We start from the raw sequence: 21,037 nt of genomic DNA on the forward strand, positions 1-21,037 counted from the left end.
AGAGTTAGAGAAAGAACAGAGAAATTAGTTGGAGAAGATCAGGGAGGCTTTAGGAAGGGAAGAGGTTGTGTATATCAGATATTCATTCTCAGATCTTTAGTGGAAAAGTTTCTAGAGAAGGGAAAGAAGTTGTATGCGGCTTTCATGGATTTGGAGAAAGCATATGACAGGGTGGATAGACTAGGATTGTGGAAAGTGTTAAGAATATATGGAGTAGATGGGAAGTTGTTGAATGCTGTGAAGAGTATGTACGATGGTGCGAAGGCTGCAGTGCGTGTGGATGGTGAACTAAGTGAATTTTTCTCTTTGAAAGTTGGGTTGAAACAGGGATGTGTCATGTCACCATGGTTGTTCAATCTGTACATGGATGGGGTAATAAAAGAGGTACAAGGTAGGGTAGTGGATGTTGGAGTGGCCCTGGTGAGAGAGGATAGTGTTTGGAAACTCCCTGTACTGTTGTTTGCAGATGATACTGTGTTGTTGAGTGAAGACGAAGGGGAGCTGCAAGGCTTGGTGGATGAGTTTGAGAGAGTGTGTAAGAAACGGAATCTAAAGGTGAATGTAGGGAAGAGTAAAGTGATGGTCTTTGAGAGAGGTGAAGTCAGTGAATGTACAGCGAGGCTGGATGGTGAGGAATTGGAAAATGTGAGTACGTTTAAGTACTTGGGTAGTGTGATGAGTAAGGATGGAGGTTTGGAGGGTGAAGTGCTTGAAAGGGTACAGCAGGGAAGAAAGGTTGCTGGTTCTTTGAAAGCAGTGATAAGAAACAGGGAAGTGAGCATGGAAGTGAAAAAGTTACTACATGACAGTATTGTGATACCAACTCTAACGTACGGAAGTGAAGCTTGGACGTTGTTGGAAGGACACAAGTCAAGAGTGAGAGCCGTGGAAATGAGTTATTTAAGAGGAGCCTGTGGAGTCACATGGAGAGACAGGCTGACGAATGAGGATATAAAGGAGCGTTGTGGTGTTGATGTGGATGTGATAGGAAGCGTTATGAGGAACACACTGAGGTGGTTTGGCCATGTGGAGAGGATGGAGGGTGAAAGACTGACGAAGAGAGTGTATGTGAGTGAGGTGGAGGGGGAAAGAGGGAGGGGGAGGCCGAGGATGAGATGGAGAGATGGGGTGGATAGGTATATGAGAGAGGAGGGTGTGAGTTGGGAGCAGGGGAGTGAAATGGCGGGGGACAGGGCGACTTGGAGGCGATTTGTTTGTGGCCACCCCAAACGGGATTGGGGCGTCTGGCAATAGATAGAGATAGATAGATAGACGTTTGTGAGCTTATGAAGCGTTCGTAAGTGGTTTTTCCTTCTTGTAAATGATCCTTTGACAAGGAAGTTATGTGAAAATCACACTCTATTAAATCTCAGAATTTGTTCGCTTAATGACTGTTTGCTCGTCTTCAGTAATTAAACTGTTATGAATAAAATTAAAGTACTGTAACACAGCGACTGATTTAACTTGACAATGTACATGAAAAAAATCGAGAAGTCTATGGAATTTCCAGCCCAGCATCGCCTGAGAGGGTTCCGCACATGTCAACGTCCATGCTAAAACTCTCACGCCTCTATAATTCCCTCTCCGCTGAACATAATCGTCTGGCATTTCCTGGAAGGCAGTATTAGTGTGGTTCCGAGTATGAGTAGGTGAATAGAACCAGTACTAACACTTCCATGCTCCTCTGATTTACTGTCAGCTGAAGAAAATCGATTGGTGTTAGCTGGAATACAAAGCTAGAGTTATCCCGAATATGAGAGGGCTAACAATCATACTAGTGATTATCGCTGAGCCTACAGAACAGCACTTGCTTGGAAATCGACTGTGTGGCGCTTCATGCAATACAGTAGAGTAAGTTTTATGTAGTTTCTCAGACACTGGTACGCTTGTGGGAAACCTCTATCGCAGGAGGGAGATAGAGATCCGAGATGTAACAAACGGTATCTTTATTTACCCAACGTTTTGACATTAGGAGACGTCATCATACATATGGACCCACAAATGATGACACATAGTACTGACTCATGCTCCTTCGCCCCAGTCTCAGCTGAATAAAATCGTCCGGTGACAGCTGGAGTTGAATTATGGTGCTGTCCTAACTATGAGAGTGTTATTATTATCAGCTTTAACAGTATTAGCGTCCTATGATCAACCTCAGCCGGGGAAAAAAATCATCGGTGTTATCTAGAGTATCTAAGGTATCTAAGGTATTTCCATCCTTGAGAGAATTATTATATAGAGCTTAGTAATGACAATGAATGGTAAAAATGCTCCTCGACACCGCTTCCTTTTCATCATTCACAGATCCTTTGAATTACTGAAGGCTATACCTGTCAATCGAAAGGTTTGTTACATAAAGGTGCGTTTCATTACTCTCCTGGCCGTTTTCGTCCTGTTGATTTCAATGAGATTTTCTTTTCCACTCTACAAATAATAAAGATGGTTAACAATTGGTATCACTATGCTTGGTCTGCCTTTTTCACCATTCACTACTTCTTCTTCTCCCTCATCTTCTTCTTCTCCATCTTTCTCCCAACTTTAGGTCGGTTTCCCTGATGAGTTGTCTCCATCTTCCTCTGCCCTCCGAATCCTCAACCTTCAGTTCTCTCACGTTCCTCTCCATTCCTTCCCCCCACTTCAATATCCACCTTCCTCTTGACTTTCTTCGAGCTACTGGTTCCATTCAGGTTTTCTTGATGGCCTTTCTTTCCTCTCGCCATATCACTTGACCGTTTCAGCACAGTCCAGCTTCTCTGATCTTGTCTCTGATCTTACTCATATCTGTTCACCATCTGCTGTCTCGTCACTTCTAAGCTCTTCTCTCATTGTTGTGCCCGTGTATACCATGATACAATTACTGCGCTGACCTTGGTATAACTGAAACATGCAATAAGCACTTTTACCAACGGGCTGCAATTGTGTTTGGCTTCTGACTATTGCAACTAATGAATCTGTTGCAAAACCGACCCTTTGCATCCCCTTTTGACAGGGTAAACATAAAATGAAAAAAAAAAAAAAAAAAAAAGAGGTCATTACTTTGTTTTTCTGGTCACACGTTTGCATTCGCTCTCGAGTGGTCTTCACATTTGGAATTTTATCCCTCCTAATTTGGCGTGTCATGGATACATGACAACACTTTTATTTTCCAGCATGAATGACTCTCGTGCTGAGGGTCTAATGTCCATGAAGCACAGCGGTGTTTAATTACGACAACGACCATCCCGAAAAATTGGGGCAGGAAAATGGTCTGAGTGTAGCCGTATAGGTCAAGAACAGATGAAATATTGGATCTGACCCTCTCACGATCGGGAGAACACAGGTATGTAGTTTAAGCTGACGCCAGACTATTACATTCAGCTACAAGCAAGTCACGGCAGCTAATGTTTAAGCAGTTTCGTACTTCTACAGCATAAATTAAAATAAATGTATCAGCTGTCGGTAAAATTAAATCCTCTCATGAACTGGGCATTTTCAGTATCTTTCTATAGCTAACGTTCGACAATTATACTCATCTGAGAGTCAGTCATCTGATTCTGCGAAAATTATCTGATTTAGAATGCAAAAGGAAGGAATTATTTGTCTAGTGGTTGAAACACTGGATTTAACTCAGTTGCTGCACGAGATTTAAGATTAACTGATACAGTGAGTGATACACTATTTTGCGGAGTTAGTTACCTATTGGAATTAACTGATCTAGTAAGAATATTTTTCACCCAATAGATGAAATACCGGATTTAACTGATTTGGTATGAGAGACATGTGCTTCATATTGATCTGGTAGGTGAAATATAAGATTGATGTGGTAGATAAAGCATTATATATAATTTATTAAGCTGGTGAAACAGTGGATTAGCAGATTGTTTGGTGGAACATTAATTATAAAGGTAAAACAATGAGCTTAGCTGTTCTAGTTAGTGAAACATGGATTTAACTGATATAGAATGCGACATATTGGACTTAAATTATCTTGATTCACTTTTCGTTGACAAATTGGAGAAAGAAACACCGATGTGGGACGTAGTGTGTATTGACGTTTCGCCTCATGGCTTCACACACACTAAGGTCCACATCGGTGTTTCCTTCTCCTCTTTAATTTATCTTGCAGATGAAAAGGTTTGAATAATGCAGTGGGAAAAATACTGATTTCATTCAGGTAAACACTAGATTTTTATTTATTTTTGCTCCAGTGAGAGAAACACTGAATACAAGTGAGACAAACATACGATTCGTGTCAACTGGTATAATAAGCTTATCACTGGATTTAAGTGATCTAGTTGATGAAACCGTGGATTTACTTTATTTAGCAGCTAACACTGGATGAAATATATCTGGTATGTGAAGTATTGCAGCCATGTATACTGTTCAGATCCGGAGTCTGTGTAAGATTGTGTAGACAAATGCATTTTCAGTTATTTCCCATTCAACTCGATCATTATTTTCCCGTCAAAGACATGCTGTTCTCCCTATCACCACACTCAGGCTTCATTAATTTACTCTCAGCTATATAAATCTTCTAGCTTTAGTTCCAATAGAGTAGCGGAGTTGCTCCGACCATGAAAAGGTTAATGGTGACAGTTATAACCCTCTCAGGGTTCTACAACTTCCTCTAGCTTGCATAATGCTGCCTGCCTTTAGTTGTTATTAAGAGTAGACGTGGCCATAAGTGCAAATGCTGCGTCACAAAGGCAGTATTCTGGAAACTTTTCCAAGTTAACACGATCTTGGTGACAACTTTTCGAGAGTTGCCGGCGAATTCCGAGGCAACTGCGACTTTTCAATGACCTTGTGTTCGTATTTCTTTTATATCCATCATGAGAACATCGCCAGGATAGAGTTGCCTGGGAAAAGCTACCAGAATAACCCTTCGTGTGACATCGCCAACCCTTTATATCCGGGTGACGTCCTTTTAAGTTTATGTTTGTTGTTATTAGATCATTTTCTTCAGCTTAGGAAAGACCATCCATACTGAATATGTTTGTTAATCGTACAACTAATCCCTCCAATTGGAAAAATGTATCGAAAGCTGAATAAATCTGTCAGAAAATGGCAAATATAAACAAAATGACGCTCCAAAGCTCAAAGGGTTAGCTCCCTCTGCTTCTCCATGTGCTCACTTTCCCTTATCTCTGATTGTTTGTATTTTTAGGAGGGGGCTGACCCAAGAATTCTGAAATATCGCGTTAGGGACAATAGCCTGCTGTCCAATGTATTCAAGGCATGTCCCTTATTCTTCCAACTTATCCACTCTCATACATTCTGGAGTCGTGGTGCAGTATTAACTCTTTTAACCCGGGGATGACTTTCATGCCTTATCCATGCTATCACCTTATGACCTTTTCCTCAAGTTAGAAATGATCTCTTGCTGCGATGGAGTTAGAAAAGGCAATATCAAAACCCTCCAGTTCTAAAAGTTTCTTGGAAGGTGAATAACGCATTTGGTGGTAGAGAGAATAAAATTAAAAGCGCTGTACATTACCCCATCCGTGAGCTTAAACTTAGGATGGAAAAGAGTAGCTAAGTCCCTAATTCCTGACAGTCATTTACGGAACGGCTGTAATAGTGTTAGATGTGCTCAGCCTGCATTCCATACTATAGATTGTAGTTACCAGTGATATAGGAAGGCGAGACATGTTCTACCATTATCACAAGCCTCAGGAATTATTATCAATAACTGGGGCATGTCTACACCTCGCGATCTTAATTTTAACATCCTTTCTTCGATGACGTTTTTATTATCTCATTACTGCCATCTCCAGACGATTTTATTCAGCTTAGCGGAGACTTTTATAAATGGTAGGGTTAGATACAGAATCCATTTACATCTTTGCCACAAAAAACCTACACTGAGCTGGCTATTACTGACTGTCGGCGCCAAAAATACAGGGTGGTGCATATATAGCGCACCACGTCCACTCAGGATTATTTTTCGTATGTTGTAGGGACCGCTCAGTCATGTTATCAGCATCTTCCCAGCATCATTCATTCATTTCCTGCTCCTGGCCTTTGGTTCCTTCTTCCTTCAAAAAAAAAAAAAAAAACTTACATTGCCTCAACCACGTCCAAACTAACCAACTAGGAGGTCCCTGGAACACAAGATAGACTGCCACTTGCTGTGCTGTGTATCAAGAAAACGCGTCACCGGTCTGAAGGGGTTAATAATACGTCCTCAGTCACTTACCAGCTTAAGTGATCCTCTTTTCCTCCCCACTTAATTAACTTCGGCACCACATTCCTCACGAATCCGTTTCCTTGTATGTTTATCCACCCATATCACTTCACAGACACTTCAGAGGTAAGTTATTGTATCCTGGGCCGTATTCATAAACTTTCTTGATCTTAAGTTGTGCCTGTGCTGTTCCTTTGACTCATACAGCTACTGAACGCTTACGGGTCAAGCTAGAGTGAATGTAAGCTGAAAAATACGATAAAATAAAATGTAATTGTTGGCGGTCCCATCTGAGTAAACATGTTCGAATAAGCAAGCTGACTAACGTAACTATTTTAGTTTTCCAATAATGTGCATTGCTTCGCGGCAGCTTAAGTAATTCTCGAGATAATCCTGTTTTGTGCTCAGCTTGGTGCTTCATGGCTTTCTTCAGCAAATAGCGGTGAATTAAAAAAGAAATAGCAGCATCTTTTAATTTGTCATAAGGTTTCCCATAACGTGAGCAGTTTCATCGTGGTTTCATCCTCTTCAGTCCTTGATTTTAATTTCGTCGTTGCTACCACCAGACAATTTTATTCATTTTAGGGAAGATGTCGTCTAGTGAAAAGGTTAATGAAGGCTATATTTAACCCTACTTTTCGGAACACTGAGAATCTTCTAAGCCGAATGAAACTGAATGTTCGTCGTAATGTTTATAAAAGTCCTAACATCCTTGCATGTGTCGACCTTGGTTACCTAACGGCGGCTCTTCATCATGCTCGATCTCTGGCAGCCTCCCTATTCAGTCCCTTATCCCTGAGGTCTCACTGTATGACCCCGTCCCAGCTTTTTGTTGTTGTTTTTGTTGTTCTTTTCGGTCTACCTCTCGCAACCTTACCCCCGACGTTCACACTTCTCATTTTCTGCACCCAACTGTCATCCTCCACCTTCTCAACATGCCCAGCCATCTCAGTCTACCCCGTATCACAACACCAATACACTTCAGTCCCATCCAATTCCTCTCAACTCTTTAATCGTAAACCTAGGCCCCCACCCCCTTCCCAAGCAGAACATTCAACGACGCACTGCACATCCATCTAATCACTGTCGTTTCTGTACGTTAGAGCCCACGAATAATCTCTTCCATTACTGTCCAGGTCTCGCTACCATACATCATTACACTCCTAACACATGCCGCATACAAAGATCCCATAGCACGGAGGGAGAGCCCTCTCTATGTCAGGAGAGACAATAGCTCCCTGAACTTCCTCTAACCGCTCCTTATCCTAGGCACAGGGCTAACCTCCAGTACATAACATGTCCCGAGCTCCAGCGCATAACAAATCCCCCGAATGACAAAACTCTTCCACACACTCAAGAGACACAAGCACAATCAAACCTTCCTTGCCTGACGCTCTGTACATGCCCTCCCCGACACACAGCACACACGAAATCAGCCCACTTATCACAAATACTGCACAAGATGGAGTTACCTACCACACTCCTGTCACGAACCGCACATGGCTACTCTCTCCCTGCTTTGACAATACTGCCACCAGCTCTAGATATCATCAATTTTGTTTTATCCTCATTTACTCTCAAACCCTTGTGCTCCATTCCATCTCTTAACTTTCCAAGTCTTTCCTCCACCTCCCTTTCATTCTCTGCAGGCAACACCAAGTCATCAGCATATAACATGTCCCACTGGAGTCCTTTTTTGAAGTCACGAGGTGGAGCTTCAAGCGCCATGACAAACAGTAATGGGCTCATGACTGACTACTGATGCACGCAGAAATAATATAAAACGCGTCACTGAGTTGAAGGGATTAATAGTTTCCGAGATATCCTTTTTGAAGCTCTGTTTGATGTTATTTTTCCGTAATATGGAGTAGAATTTTGAAATAAGTGAATTAAATATCACCTATTTATTTTCATAGGTTGGGCTGTGATACGTAGGGATGCCCACCATCCTCTCCCTCTGTGTAATGCTGCCTTCGGGTGGCTCTATACTGAGAACAAGTCGAGTGGTTTCCTGTAACCTGGGCAACCATTTACAACGATGGGTGGTTACCATATGTCGAAATGGCGCCTGGAGGTTTATCAAGCCGTGCTCTAACCGGGTTGAGCCTGTGAGAGATTATGTGCAAAGGCTGGCCGGGGGATTTTGCTCATTAAATCGCTCAGGAACGAGTGAGGGTTGTCACCCTCGTCATAAACATCACGACCGAGCAGCCGAACTTCGGATCTCTATGATCCTGATGGGATAAAAAGAAAAAAAGAGGCTTAGGTAATTAGTAATGATTTTTAAAAGTTTTCGAAAGATATACATAGATCTGCTGAGGCTTTAACACTTTTCATGACTGAACAATTGTGTTTCTCAGTCTGGCACTTTTTTTTTCTTTTTTTTTTAGCTATATGAAGGCGTTTAGAAATAGTGGGATTCGTGAAAGATGAGGTGTAAGGACGTCTGTGGACACCCGAGTTGATGAGAGTGTGCTGAGATGGGATGGTTGGAGAGAATGAGTGTGATCAGTGGTGAAAGGGGTAGATTTAAGTTTAGTTGAAGGTGGGAGGAGGCGTGATACGTCTAGAAGAAAGTGAATAGATATGGTAGATGGGTGTGTGAGAAAGAGAGATAAGGGAGCAACGAGGCTAGGGTACTGACACGAGATCGAGCTGGCAGGATGAATTTCTTGCTGAGGAGTGTATGACCAGGTATGGCACCCTTTTTAAACTTGAGCCATTGGATTGCCTGAGACAGATAGGTGAGTATGAAGCTACGTACGTACGGATGTTGTTTAATCTATCAGGTTGAGTCAGGATTCCGGGGGCTTGAATGGCGAGTGAATATGACTGTGGCTCATATAACTGTCCAAACTTACTTTAGCATCTCATTATATCGCTTTTTTTCTCCTTGGATCCTACCTCATCCATAGTTGTGGTGGGAAAAAAGGTCTGGATGATGCTTATGACGATGATGATGACACTGATGATTATGATGGCGGCGAATTTTGAGCCAGGCATTTGTTACATTCATCATTTGTTTCATAAGCTTTCCAACAATGTGCGAATATCTGTTGTTGTTTTAATAGTTTCCGAAATAGCACAGATTTGGTGATGTGCTTTACCATCATACTGCATAATATCCAAGCTACTTGGGTTGTAGTTTGCTCGCTTCTCTCGCTCGTCTGAATCATTGTCTAACAATATTTCTCTGCGACAGAAATTTGTGATTAGTGGGAACTGGCTAAGGTCTTATGAGTATAAGGATCCAAGAACATTTGCTAAAAACTCTCCTAAGCTTAATTCCTGTCAAAGATTGTTTATATTTGTTTTCACTCGAACAGCCACCAAACACTTCCGATTTATATTAGGAAAAGTAGTGATGTGACAAAAATGTGATGCTATTAAACTATTATGAAGATCTGACTCGTACAAACTGGGTAAGATCTTACGTGAATGCGGGTCTACGCCTCACTCCTGGCCTCCTTCCTCCCGCACCGGCTCACCTCCCGTTTTGTTATTTTATATCACTCACATGCTGAAATTTCTATAACGCTTGCTTAGTGATAAACCACTTTAAGTAGATGAGTTATATCTCTTTTGTTCCCGCTACTTTCGGACGATGATATTTAAGGATGGGGAAAAATCTTGCAGTGGAGAATTGAGCACGATCTCCACTAACCTTCTTCCCTGCTAGAAGTTTCCCCAGAGTAAAATAAATTGTCACTTGGTACCAATAATACAAACTACGTCATATGGGTAAAGTGGTTTAGCCTCTGTGTCAGTCTCCCTCGTTTTCTGCATCCTTTTCCATCCTATCACATTCCATAATTGAAAACCAACTTTCTTCTCTTCTGTTCTATGCAGGAGGTGGTGGCCGAGTGATTAGGGAAATGACCCCCTGTACGAAAAGACACCAACCCAACCTCACATGATATAAATTCCTTCAAAACAGAAATTAGTGAATTCTCAGAAGACCCGCAGACAGGTCAAAAGAATACCACCCCTAATATCATCATACCAACCCTGAATGAGACAACTCTTGTAAGGACGTAATATTAACGGTGTGCACTAGTGTCGAAGTGGTGACATGTAGTGTGCAATAAGTAAGGCAGCTGTTGAGCCTCCAGGAACGGGCTGTTGAGTCTATGCACAGGGTCGGACATAAGCAAAGTCTTAAATCACAAGTCTATTTATTCCTTTCAGTCCGACAATGCCCTTAGTATTTAGTGATTGCTGCCCTCTGATGATTCTATTTTTCAGACTTTTTTTTTTTTACACGGTGATGTCCCTCATAAGCTGAAAAAAATTGCCTGGTAAAACACACACACACACACACACACACACACACACACACACACACACACACACACACATATGCATTCGATTTAACGGAACAAGCAGCATCACTTCCTCTCCGGCAAAATATTTACTCCGTCACTACCATGGTGTGCTTTGCTGTTTATTTTTGCTGCTGCCACACGATTTTATTCAGCCTGGGACAACCATCAAGTGGTGAAGGAGGCACTGAAGGCTGTAGATCCCTCTCTGTCCCCATCCAGTTCAGATAGGCTAACGTCAGCTAAACAATAATGATAATAATAATGATAATAATAATAATAATAATAATAATAATAATAATAATAATAATAATAATAATAATAACAATAATAATAATAATAATAATAATAATAATAATCGGACTGAAGGGTTTGAAAATTAGTGTTGCGCTGACATTTCCATATTTCTCTACCCGACTATGCAACTTGAACTCCTCATTTTTTCTTTTTTTAACATGAACTGCATCATCCTCATAAATTAACAGCTCGTGATGGGAGCTGTGGTGACTAGGTGGTTAGCGACTTCTGGTAAGCCCTACAGTAAGTCTAGGTTTCGAGTCCACATGTTGGTGAGTAATGGCAGACTGTCCTTTCATATGCTTGACTATGTTTGCACCTTCTTAGTTCTACCGGTGATTTATACAGACCAATAAATACAAGCACAGTCAAAGCAACACTTCTAATTTAACATGCATCATTTTTCCTGCAGCAACCTGTTCCTCATTCGTACTTCGCCAGCATGGAGAAGGGGTTAATTCTGGCTATCATTCACTCTCTAAGGAGCTTTGAAGTGAGTCTAGCAGGTACTGTTACCGATACAGACACAGACACTCAGTACCTAATCAATCAGTTTCTTAAGATGTACTCCCCTCTCTAGAATCTTCCCTTTCAGCTGTCGGAGTAATTTATCTTTATTTGCAGCGAACGGCAAAGACGGTAGTGACCAATTCCATATTACCTCCTTTGAGATGCAGGGATCCCAGGCCAGGGTGCTATATTACAGAGTACAGCTAAGGGTAGATGACCAGCCTCCTCTCCTTATGACAATACATCAATAAATTATCGAAAAACCTTCATTAACCTCTTGAGAATCGAACTTATGCAATGCTGCCACACCGACTGGGGCGTTCTGTCCACTAGATCACCAGCCACGAGACCATAATACAACATTATTCAACTTAACATTCAATCTAGGTCTCCCAGTCAACGCACCTTTCATCCTAACAAATACCATCTTGTTTCAACTTCTCTCTCTCTCTCTCTCTCTCTCTCTCTCTCTCTCTCTCCCTCTGTACCTTCTAAAATGCTAAGCAGTAACCTTAAGATTCATCCTTATATTTTATGCAAAGTGTGTACTGGTTCCGTGTCCATGAAAGATTTATTCATTCTTAGGGTACAGTCCACAAAAGAAGTAGACATATTCCAGACATTCGAAGTTAGCATACTTGGGTGATACTTCTGCATTTGTTTTAGTGTGTCTAGCATTTCTTAAACCCGTAATATTAAAGCAGTATTCGCAGGTGTAGCTATGTCCCTAATTTCTAATGGTAAAATTCATGGAAAGACTTTATCGCCCTTTGTAGAACGCAGGTAACAACGACGAGGAAAGATAAAACTACTGATTTTCTTGTATGTCTCAATAACCATGTCAAAATAAATGAGCTGCCTTCTCCGACCTCCGGATTAATAATATGCACTTTGGTCACTAACAAATTTGACTGGCGCAGTATACGAGTGTTAGTACCGTAACCAGAGAAATACAGTTACGGTAAGTGTACTAGGAGATACAGTAAGGTATTTCAAAGATCTTCGTCTCAGTTTACGTAAGATGGAGCACAGTTGGGGTTTCCACCAAGTTTGTAGTTGTTTTTCTTCTATAAATGTATATGATTCCAAATATTTTTAGTAATCCTTTGAACCATATGACGAACTATTTTGGTTATTTTTGCCACATCCATAAGACAATATTAAACTTAGGAAAGCTCCATCTTAGTGAATCAAAACTCTGTATTACATTCCAGTAAGAAAGGTTTCTCCAGAACCGAATAACAGTGCTTCGGGGAACAGGGTGAAATAAAATTACGTCACTATGGTAAAAAGATGAAACTATAAGCAAGAGAATCGAGGAGTGCATACCACCGACAAGGCAGCAACATCTCCCCTCTCATGTTTGAGTGACCTTGGCCTATATACGAGTATTTTTCTTCAAAGAAAATTTAATCACTTGTCCCTCTGACGTCCTCAATCAGCACAGGCAGTTCCAACCATAAGTTTTTCCGCAACCTTGCTAACAGACACCCAGACAAACATAAAAAAAACAGACAGAATAACAAACCGAGCCAAAGACATAACCTCCTTTGCGGAAGTAAGAAGTTTAGTTGAGAAAGGAATCTCTGTATTACTCCTTATGAGGAATACTGGAGGATCAAACCTTCTGGGTATCTCGAGTTAAAAGCAGAAAAATAAAACTGATTGATGGTCCCAGGAGAACTAATTTTTCTTCTCTGTTTACACAGTAATCCATCTATATTTAGCTAAGTGGGGAAGATCAACATCCTCCTCTGACTTATTTAGGCGCTCCTTCTATATGCGTTCAAGTGGGTGAAGTGGACCTCTCCATCTCCCGCACTCCACAGTAAGGTGAGAAGGGCGTGGGGTACTGAGATTAGTAAGGTGTATGGGAGGAGCAGGTTGTGCTGTTGCTGAGTCCGGGGGGAGGTGGAGGTACTGAGGTTGTACAAGCGAATCGAAAGCGGAGGTTGTGGAGTTGTTGATTCAGCAAGCGGGTGGAGGTATCGTTGCCAAAAAAAGGTTTATGCGGGTGGTGTACATTGTAGCTTTGTAGAATCCAGGCAGGTGGTGGTTATGGGGCTGTGCAGGTGTATGTTAGACGATGGTTTGAGTTGTAGAGTTCGGGGGAGGTACACATAGTGAGACTGTCAAGGAGTATCAGATCTTAATGCGGTTATAGAGCTAGGGGGAGGAATGGTACCAAGGTTCTTCACTATGTATGTGAGGTTATGGCGTTGTGAAGGTGTGTGGGAGGTCCAGGATCTGGGGTTGTGAAAGTACAGGAAGAAGAGATAGTATGGCTGTGAAAGTAGGTGGTGAGGTTAGGAAGGATGTGGGGGAGGTGGTGATGGTGGGGTTGTGAAGGCCGTAAGGGAGGTGGTGACGGTGAAGTTGTAAAAATGTAGATGAAGTGGTGGTAGTGGGGTTATGAAAGGTGTGAGGATAATACAGTCGCGTTAAGGAATGCCACAAATAATCTGTCTATATATTAAACTGCCACTAAACTCATAAGATCATCTGTTGGAAGTATGATTAAAACGGAAAATACATCCTCGTACTAAAGAGGTGAAGAGGCTTGGTGGGAGATGCAGTTTCGGGCAGGAATATAAGGTTACATTCCTCGCTAACCTGTGTGTATATTGCAAGGCCGGAATACCTTATGAATGAATCGATAACTTGATTAGTGAAATTACGTTATGTCAGTAGCCGCTGGATTGTACACACACACACACACACACACACACACACACACACACACACGTGGAGAGAGAGAGAGAGAGAGAGAGAGAGAGAGAGAGAGAGAGAGAGAGAGAGAGAGAGAGAGAGAGAGAGAGAGAGAGAGAGAGAGAGAGAGAGAGAGAGAGAGAGAGAGAGCACTGTTTAGTACTGTCCTCCACATCCTCCTCATCTCTCTCACTCCCAAACTAGGTCCATTCCTCCCCGCGTTCCACCCTTCTTCAGCCTCCCCTCCACATGCTGCACTTCAGAGAACCCTGATTGCAGTGTGTCACAATAATTGTATCGAAGGCTTTGGTGTGCAGTGAGGGACAAGGTGGTGGTTTTGTCGGCGGCTGTAGTTTTCTTGGTGAAATCGGCCCACAGTCCCTCACGAGGACATGGTGCATTTCCTATGTAGTAAATTTTTGGTAACAATGTTATGATTAAACTACTCAGTGATTACTTTTGCCGAAAATATGAATGGTACTAGACTCTGTATAAAAGATGTATTTGAAGCGTTAAAGAAAAAGAATAAATGCGCATATGATTTTGCAAGTGAGATCAAGCCAGGAATTCATCGGCATTCGTGACATGTGGATGACTGCACGACCCGTTTCGCTTGGTATGTTGTTGACTGTTTTCCCATTCTCGTACCTTCTCTTTCCTTGCTACTGGATCCTACCTCAACCCATCCGTAGGTGGGAAAGAGGATGATGATGATGATGATGATGACCATCATCATCATCATTATTATTCCTCTGATATTACGGATGTCAAGTTGGAGTGTTTTATCATTTTTACGCCGTATAGTCATCAGGTTTTATATTCGACTTACACAGTAGCTGCTTTTCATCGATAGCCCCAAAATGACATTTTTACTTTAATTCATGTCCAGTGGGAGAATAATTAAACTATGTGAACCGTCAATTTCACTGACATTTTTCATTGTAAGGATTAAACATTTCACAAGACAAGCGACAAAAAATTACGTTTTGTCGGGAATCATTTAACCAATAAGCTTTTCCCACCTCACCCCATCCCAAACTTTTGAAATATTGCACCCAATTACTACGTATATTGCGTATCACTAGGTTTATCACGTGCATGTGACTGGTTAACTGATATTAAAATGAAGAGGGAAACTCACTGTGTTTACAGCAACAACATGTACAAGCTCTTCACTGGCACTTAGTTATACAAGCAAAGAGAAGCTTAAGCCTGGAGATGCAGGGTTATCTTTGCTTGTGTTTTAATGCAAACAAACATGTAATAAGCACCAACTAGAGTTTATTTGATTTCTCTCTTATTAATCACGTTTCGTTACTTGCATACTTAACCACTTCAGTCCGAAGACACATTTTATTCTTGCTTCCACCAGATGATTTTATTCTGATTATGAGGAATTTTTCTTTTTACTGGAGAGACTGTATACAACCTTGATAAACGCATATAACACGAGAAATAGTTTGTTTCAAAATGAAATATTCTGGTTGCAACAGAAACAGGATAAAAATGAGCTCTTCTGCCTGAAATAGTGAATTATACTTTTACCACTTTCTAAAAACAATGTGACTGTTGTGCTGGGCATACTACATAGTGAAAATATTGTCTTCGTCAAGTGAGTTACCACTAATACAATCTCCCTGTTACCTGTCTTCGTTCCTGCCTCTTGGTTTGGGTGTCTCCCTTGTGTGCAGTAATTATGCATGATATAATTTATCAATAGCGATGTTTCAGATAATGATACCACCAGATGTACAGAGAGACACAGTTATACAGACGGGCGGATGGCAGAAAATGCCCTACTTTGAATACGAGCACAACTTATGCATACTTTATCATTATAATTATCACGGTTATTAGCGATGTCAAAAATTAACAAACCGAAAGTTCAGCCACTTAGGAATTTACGTCCTTTCCCCATCGTTGCCTTCCCCGGTGACGATTAGGTTACTTCAGTTTTCAGTTTTTGTGACGTTCTGCCGCCTCCGTCAACATTGGTTCCGCAGTTGTGCATCACAGTCTGTGGACTCTTTATCTCAGTAACACAGCCACCTTTGCCTGTGCAAGTTTGCACATACACTAGGCTTATAGTAAAGGCCAAAGATTTTCAAGCGCTTAGGTATACCACTCCCCTCCTTCCCTGTGCACCTCAACACGCATCATTGATTATAGACAGCGTACTGCAGAAACCAAACCACCTTCAGATGCAGAGCTCGGCACATGCCAAACATATACTGTTTAGGTAAAGTCTCTATTTTTCAAGGGTGCAGGGCTTCCATCCCCCCCTCCCACCCATGCATATCACAACATGCAGACTCTTTTTCCCAATAACCAATACATGTTTGAGTGTTGCATTTCCACACACAAATAGGGACACAAAAAAGTTCCACACTGATTATTTTAGTGTTCTAGGTACCTTCTCTCTCAGTGCACTTCCCCCAAAATACATGTATCACACCACAGACACTAAAATATTTACACTTACTGTTGCACCACTTTTGAAGCTGAAGCCGCCCACACCCCTAGCTATGACCCATCCCCCCAGAAAACGGCATACTGTATAATAAAAACAATGACAGAATAAAAAAAAAAGATTGCAGGTCAACTCTCATTAATAAGGCCCATTGTTTCAAGCCAGTATCTATCAGTTCCCTGCATTAAACCTCCAATGTTTGAACAGTCCCACTCTCCCTCACCCTCATTCATCCTCCCCCTCTCGCGCACTATAGCTTGTAAGGTTTTTATCTCAGTACCGGGGCCACCTTTGACACAACAGGTCGAGTCCATTGATTTCAGAATTCAAGGTCCCCTCTCCCAGATCTCGTACATTGTAGCTTTGGACGTCTCTGGGCCTTCTTCGTTGTAAAAATTATACACAGGGTAATAATAATAATACGACCCAGAATACTGATTTTCAAGGTTGCAGGTCACATGTCTCCCAGAACCCCCTGCCCTACCTATTGACCAAACCACCCACTTGCTCACCAACTCACACACACACACACACACACACACACACACACACACACACACACACACACACACACACGTGCGCGCACCTCTAGGTCACAGAACAAAGTCAAATGCTTGGTCCTTTGACTAATTGTAGGGCGCGGGTGTTGCACACTGACAGCTTTCTCTTCTTAAGAAGATACAACGGTGTCGACCCAGCCTTATTCTTCCTCAGGAATGATAAACAATTTCCATAACGCAAGTATAGCTCTTTCAACTGAGCAATTCACCGTTCTTTGAGATGAAAACAAGATTTTTGTAAATACATTTTTTTCCCGCTTCCAAGCTGAAATATAACACTCACGCACTCGCCTTCATCCTGACATGACAGGGGAGCAGGGAACGTGTCCCAGTAATAGTCAGAGCCAACTGTGACACTCAACAGAAACGGGGCGCAGGGGGGAAGCCGCCACACACCATAAAACCTCATGTCAAGGCACCAGAGGGATTCAGACCCATCATGAAGGACGTGATGATGGTCAGTGATGGTCACCGTAGCTCGAGGTCATATTTTCTCCAGGTTCCATAGCTATCAAATTCGTTCTTCAGTACCAAACAATAAATATAATCATAGACTGATGTTCTTTCATATTCCAGCTGCACCTGGAAGGGAGTGTGTTGGATCCTCGAGCAGGTCACTGTGAAACATAAGTTTATTTCCCTCTTGTCCCTTGCCACCCAAATCTGAAAACTGGAACCTGAATGTAACAAGGATCATAGTTGGTTGTCTACTACGGGAAGACTAAAACTGGGCAAAACTGATTGTCTGCCTTAATGAAACTCGTGCAGTTGACAGTCATTATTCTAAACCTTCATCTTTTTCTTCTTTTAATTTTCCAAACTGAAGAGAAAGTTCCCTACCGGACCTAACATTTCTGAGAAGCATAAAGACATCTTAAAGTTAAACAAAGGTGACAGACAGCACTCGAATGGATGGACAGTCTTCCCCTTTCTGTCCAGCTCTTTATTGCAAAAGTTAACCTGTACTCTAAATTTTTCATTTATGCAGTTCGTCAGCTCTTGAACTGTTTCCACTTTCCACATTCTCTGAACTCCAATAGTTTAAACCTGACCTTAGGGAGAGTGAATTTTTGCTTCTGTTGCTCGAATTTCTTTGGAAGGGTCGAAATTTAAACTTTCTTCTCCTTCGGATCTTTTTCTTTTTAATACTTTCCTTCTTTATTAATTTAATTATACGTTTATTCTGGCACAAAAATTTCAAAATCTATCACCTGTGTGTTTAGCTAAAGTACTGAAATACATGTGGCATATCAAAACATCCACTATAACTCTCAGTATACATAGCCTAGATACCGAAGAAAAAAGCTTCGTTGGACTACTTCAGAATTTGTATCGTAATGAGAGGTAATTAAGCTTATATATACCTCTAAAGAAAAAAAAAAATCTGTGATATCACTTACTGAGAGGTTAAGTAAGCTCTTATATGGGTAATTGCTTATTCAAAAAATATGAAACGCTTTGCATATTTAGAAATGGTATGAAGTTTGCAACAATAGCATACCCGATATTATCAAAACATAACAATGTAGACGAACGACTTCAGTGAAAGCAGTAAAGTGAATATAAATAAATAAATAAAGAGATAGACGGATAGATAGATAAATGCAGATATACTGTAGATATAGATTCACCTGCATAATGCTTACTCAGATGTGAATAAAGAGACTGTTGGAAGGGCGAAACGAATTCAAAGGCAAATTTAACTTCATTCGACATCATGTTGTTATCGTGGCAGGGATTCTTTTCATGAGCCTCCCTGTGTAAGCCCGCCTGTCGAACAATTTGCAGTGTAATACAAAAAAAAAAACTATTAAAAAAAACATACGCATAACATTATAACACTTTTCTCTCCCTAATTTTAGAGGTCAGGTCAAAATAATCCCTATAGTAAAGTAGTAGCAGTAGTAGTAGTAGTAGTAGTAGTAGTAGTAGCAGTAGTAGTTGGAGGAGGAGGAGGAGGAAGAGGAGGAGTATTGGCGAAGGTAGTAGTAGTAGAAGTGGTGGTGGAAGAGAAACGTTGCTTTGTGTGACTGTGCAGTCCCATCAACTGCAGGAAAGCAGTCGCTCCTGCAAGGCCAGCCTGTCCAGTGAATCGACGTGCCCTTGAGCTGGGGAGCGCCGCGGCACAGCGAGGGGCAGGGAGAAGTGTAGAGGTTTGATTCCTGTATGGACGACGCATTTGCCTCTCTCCACCCATTTATCGGGCACCACAGTAATCCCCAAATCACCTATTATTTCGTTATATGGTTGCCACCCACCTTTGTAAATGGCTTCATGAGTTACAGGAAACCATTAGACTTGTCATTCAGTGTTGAGTCGGCTAAGGAAGTGGTATGTAGCATTATTTCAAGTGTGTGGATAATGGTCACCACCACCTACCACACAATCCAAAGTAAAGTGAATATGGCACGCATACCAAAAAATTTCCTCTCCTACTCATCTGACCATGTCATTATTGTGCTAACACTGCTCTCTTTCTTTTTCCACCAGTCATCTCTTCTTTAACCACGATTACCGCCTCAGTCTTCTGATATTTCCGTTATCTCAGTGCTCCAGCTATCCACACACACCACAGAGCCAGTCAGAAGACAGGGCGTGTGTGCTGGGCAGTCCCCAGGCCCTGTCTTCCCCCGTACTACTGTATTTTTAACTCAGCCCACAACCCACTGACCGGGCCAATATACTGTATGTCTCGGCCCGCACTATAGGTGTAGAAATCTTTAAACGAACGAACGATCCAACTGTCGCCTCCCCTTTCCCTTCACCGCCGCTACCATTGCTCTCTCCCAACACTGTATCTTATAAGCAAGGACTGACTCAGCGCTTGTGTCAGGACTAAGACAGTGCCTCTGTGTCATGTCCCCGGAGTTTCGCGAGAGGAGGGTATAGCATCAGTCGAACAGTCAGCCTTGTGGAAAGAGTTAGAAATGTATGAACAAAGAGGGCAACTCGTAACTGAAGTGAATGATATTTACACTTCCTAAAGATAAAATGCTTTCATTTTCCCATTCTTTCTTCACGTTCGTATTCTGGTTCTTAACAACACTCTTTGTTATATCCTCACGACTTTATTTTGTAGCCAAGTCAGAATCAGTTAATCCCAGTAAAGGCACGTGTCTATTCGGTTTCTGGTGCGGCAGCGGTAAGGGTTGACATCGATTTCAACGTGTCCTCTGGTCTGTTACATATGTACGAAAGAAAATGAATCTTGTATTTAACTTGCAGAGAGATACTATACCAGAAGCAAACTTTGGAAAGTATTATGCATTTGCTGGCAAACGTTGATGCTTCCATGTATATCGAATGTATATGGCGTCTGCAAATGGAATGAGAAGGGGGTGAATAATTTAAGGCGAAGTTGGTCATGTGTGAAGGATGCGAGGTATTTCCATGTCAGTTCAGGCTGATTATGGATAGCCTGGTGACAGATACATTTGCAAGGATATTGAGAAGGTGAAACTCAGATCATGCAGGGGGAGGGAATGACTGGTAAGATTTTTTTTTTTTTCCTGGAGATGATACGGCATTTTCCGCAGACTCATAAGATAATATTTAGGAGCTAGTATATGGGTTTGGAATAGTTCTGAAAATGACTAAGACGAGGAAGACGAGAGTGAGTTTGAGTACAAGAAAGATAACTACATACATGAGAAAGACTGGGCTCTGCGTTTTGAGAACAAGCTTATATGGTGTCCTTTGGCCAGAAGTGAGTTGCTTTCGGTATCTGGAAGTGGAGTTTTTTTTATATGCAAAGAAGAAGGAACCAAAGGCCAGGAGCCCGCAAACCGTTCCTTCCAAGAAAAAACAAAAACAATGCAAAAGAGAGTCAAATTCAAGATCCTTTCATTTCAAGATGCCTGGACACACTGCGTTTGAAAGACTGGAGACCATCGGAAGTAGGAAATATAGACAAAGGGATGGAACAGGGAAGAGTAGAATAAGCCATATTATAATGAGCGATTGGTGAAAAAGATAACTAGATCTGATGTGAGAGGTGTAAGAC

General features: G+C 41.6%; 1 protein-coding gene across 1 annotated transcript in view; it reads right to left on the minus strand.

Annotated features, from left to right (window-relative positions):
- LOC145403611 (QRFP-like peptide receptor) overlaps positions 1-21,037 on the minus strand; it is a 285,188-nt gene that overhangs the window by 136,259 nt on the left and 127,892 nt on the right. The gene's annotated exons all lie outside the window — the stretch shown is intronic.

The sequence above is a fragment of the Coenobita brevimanus genome, chromosome 61 (assembly GCF_032717465.1).
Source record: "Coenobita brevimanus isolate Jiangsu-jjx chromosome 61, ASM3271746v2, whole genome shotgun sequence".
Lineage (NCBI taxonomy): Eukaryota > Metazoa > Arthropoda > Malacostraca > Decapoda > Coenobitidae > Coenobita > Coenobita brevimanus.